General features: G+C 44.9%; 1 non-coding gene across 1 annotated transcript; it reads right to left on the bottom strand.

Annotated features, from left to right (window-relative positions):
* Window positions 1–1905: 1905 nt before the first annotated feature.
* Window positions 1906–2022, bottom strand: LOC125610413. The gene has a single exon (XR_007340434.1). It is a non-coding gene; the product is annotated as a U5 spliceosomal RNA (small nuclear RNA).
* Between the last annotated feature and the right edge of the window lie 1903 nt (window positions 2023–3925).

Genomic DNA, 3925 nt, shown 5'->3' with positions numbered 1-3925 from the left:
TTTTTTTTTTTTTGGCCGGGGTGGGGGGTACTAGGGATTGAACTCAGCCACATCCCTGGCCCTATTTTGTATTTTATTTAGAGACAGGGTCTCACTGAGTTACTTATCACCTCACCATTGGTGAGGTTGGCTTTGAACTTGCCATTCTCCTGCCTCAGCCTCCCAAGCTGCTGGAATTATAGGTGTGTGCCACCACACCTGGCTATTGTTGAGTATTTTGAACTAAAGACCCATGAAAGTCAACAGGTGCTGGAAGAGGCTTTACTCTGACAAATCCTTAGGGGCAATAAGACTTGACCCCCAAAACTGTGATGTAGCTCAGTGAAAGAGCACAGTCCTCAGAAAGGAATATGATATTTGCCTTCCATCCTTATCCTGAAAACTCATCTATCACAAATGACTGAGAAATGTAACTGTGCCTGGTCAGATTTTGGTACATGGTAACTTCTGTCCCTCTGGCTCAAATTCTAAAGAGAGATCTGGGGTTGTGGTAGAGTGGTTGGCTAACATGTACCAGGCTCTGGATTCCATTCCCAACACCACAAAAATAAACAAATAAAGAATCTAGAGAGAATAATTTTACAAGTTAATTTCTGTCTTCAGGTCTATTAATTCCCGTAATAATCATTTGTCCCTCAAATTGTCACATTCTCCCCCCCACCCCATGAAGAAAGGCTTATAAACATCTGGACTTCATTGGGTTATTTGACCAACCACACTCCTGTGACCCACATTAATTATTAATGTGTGTTTTTATACATTTGCTATGTTTTCTCCTATTTAATTTATCAGTTAATTCCAGAGAACTTTCCTGGTTAGAAGGAAAGTCTTCTCTTGGGGGCTAATGCAATAATCCAGCAAGAGATCTTGGATCAAGGTTGAAGCAATGGAGGTGATAAAATATAAACAGATGAAACATGCTTTGAAGTTAGAAGTCAACAGAACCTGCTGATGGCTACAAATTTGGAGGTTAAAGCTATTAGATAATATTTACTTAGAGCCATAGAATTAGATGAGCTCCCTTATAGGACTAAAACCTTGTGACATCCAAAAGTTAGACTGTCCATACTATCAAAACATGTTCTCTAAGCCAGGTGCAGTGGCACACACTCAGCAATTTGGGAGGCTGAGGCAGGAGGATCACGAGTTCAAAGCCAGCCTCAGCAAAAGTGAGGTGCTAAGCAACTCAGTGAGACCCTGTCTCTAAATAAAATACAAAATGGGGCTGGGAATGTGGCTTAGTGGTCAAGTGCCCCTGAGTTCAATCCCCTGTAATGCCCCCTACTAAAAAGCAAACAAACAAACAAACCTCCAGGTTAGGTATGGGAGGAACCTATGGTCCCAACTCTCAGGAGGCTGAGGCAGAAGGATCACTAGCACCCAGGATTTAAAGGCCAGTTGGGCAACATAGGTAGACCTCTTCTCCTTAAAGGTTGGGCGTAGGGGTGGGGGAAAAAAAACTCCTTGTGGGAAGTCTTGTTTCTCCAACATAGAAAATTAACAATGAGTACTTAAGAGTTGAATGGGAGAAAAAGTGGAAAGAGTCCCAACAAACTACCTACAGGTATTTACCCCTGGATATAGAATTCAAAAGTCAGGTAGAAAAACAAATACCATCACAGACAACCTTTTTTTAGAGTATCTCAATAAAAATGGTGGGAAAAGCCCAAGTGGAATAATATTGTTCTTTAAAAACCCACAAATCTCAAGTGTAGGTTCTGAGGACGTGGGTCCGTGGGAAAGTAATCCCCTAAAACCCAGCACTAAGCACAGAAAACTAATCATATTTAGAAGTAGAGAATTAAGATGGCCGGTTAAACAAAAAGAGAAGAAAAGAGCAGAGACCACAGGACAATAAGGCACAGATTAGCAGCCTTTAAAGTCTAATCTTGAACCTTTAAATGCAGCCTCACAAAGCGTGAGACCTCAAAAAATTAGTCAATGACTCATAATTGTTCCTCTCCACGGAAATCTTTAGTAAAAGGCGAAAGATTTATACGATCTGAAGAGAAACCAGAGTATGAGGTACACGGCTCACGTCCAATCTCCCAGGGAGACACAACACTTAATTTACTTATGGTGATTCAGCGCCTGCTCTGCATCCGCTTTGTGGCTGCAGTTTATATATACGTAGATTTTCAACAGGCATCACGTCCTACAGTTGTGGAGACGACCCCTCTGAGATGGAACCCAAGTATCACGAAGCTGTCTTCTCGTGGTGCACCATGGGTATGCAAATTAAGGCGTCTCTGGGACGGTCCAGGTACCAGCTGTGGGACCTGATAGGCCACTGGCGGCAGACGTGGAGCCCCGCGGGCCTCTGCTCTCACTCTCCGGCTTCCCTGTAGTCTGCCTGGGACTGCACTCGTCTGCCCGGAAAGGTGCGGGCATTTCCCACGGGTTACAGCTTCTTGGTGCCGAATCCCTCACGGGAGGATGGGAATGGTAAATTGATAGTCCCAATTAGGGTTCCATCCTCTTGTTTCTAACCCGCAGGGAACTCCCAGTCCTAGGGAAACAGCAGCTAAAAGCCAAGCATCGAACTCAAGGGGAGTGGGACCATGTAGGAAGCACATCACCACCCCTCCTGGAGAAGATGACATCCAATTCATTTCCAGTGGTTAAGGAGGGATGGGACAGTGCTCTAAGGCAGAGGAAATGGTGAATGCGAAATTATGGAGGCTGGGGATGTGGCTCAGTGGTTAAGCACCCCTGGGTTCAATTCCCAGTACTTGGGTGGGGGGAATCCTGAAAAGAGCCAGGCAGGATTACACACCTGAAATCCCAGCTACTGGACGGACAGAAGCAGGAAGAATGGAAGTACAAACCCAGCCTGGCTTGAAAATAAGAAATAAAAAGGGCTAGAGATGTAGCTTAGTAGTAAGTTCTCCTGGGTTCAATTCCCAGTACCGGGAAAGGAGCACTTGCCTAGCTTGTGTGAGGCCCTGGGTTCAATCCTCAGTACAAAATAAAAAAATAAAAATAAAAAACCTAAAAGGGACTGAGGTATAGCTCAGTGGTAAAGTTCTTGCCTAACATGTGCAAGGCCCAAGGTTTGATCCTCAGCACTGTGGAAAGTGGGGAAACCCTACAAAATAGGCTCTAATCTTCTGCTGAGGCTGGAGATCAGTAAAGTTAGCCAACTTGTCCAGATTTTTCAGATGGTTAGTGATACAGTGTTTTTACATCTTTTACACTATTCTGATCTGCTGAGCCCTCTCTGCTTCACTCAAAAGCCCCTCCCTAAGTGGGTGTGGTGATGGACACCTGTAATCTCAGCAGCTGGGGACTCTGGGGCAGGAGGATGGAGAGTTCAAAGCCAGCCTCAGAAAAAGAACACTTGGAGAGGAATTAAATGCATATTGTGTCGATGGACATGAGCCTTTGAGGGCTAAGGGCAGAATATTAAATGGTTTGGATCTGAGATGTTCCCCAAAAGTTCAGTTATTGAAGGCTTGGTGCCTAGTGTAGCAGTATTCAGAAGTGGGATCTTTGGGCTGGGTGTGAGGGAACACACTGTAATCCCAGCTACTTGGGAGGCTGAAGCAGGAGGATCACTTGCTTAGTATACATGAGGCCCTGGGTTCAATCCTTGGCAACACACACACACAAAGGTGGGGTGGTGCCTAGTCAGAGGAAGTAGTAGGTTGTCACTGGGTGTCTTCCCTTGAAGGGTATATTTGGCCCCCTGACCCTTCCTCTTTTGCTTTGTTTCTGCTTCCCGGCCACCTGAAATGCACAACCTCCTCCACCACACACTTGTACCACCATGATGTTCTGCCTTACCATAGGCCCAAAAGTGAGTGGACCAACCATAGACATATACCTCTACAACCATGAGCTCAAATAAATCTTTCAAGTTGATTTTCTCAGGTATTTTGTCACAATAACAGAAAGCTAACACAAGCACCACCAGTCACTTGAG

The sequence above is a fragment of the Marmota marmota genome, unplaced genomic scaffold, assembly GCF_001458135.2.
Source record: "Marmota marmota marmota unplaced genomic scaffold, marMar, whole genome shotgun sequence".
Taxonomy (NCBI): Eukaryota; Metazoa; Chordata; class Mammalia; order Rodentia; family Sciuridae; genus Marmota; species Marmota marmota.
This window is presented reverse-complemented; position numbering and strand designations above follow the sequence as displayed.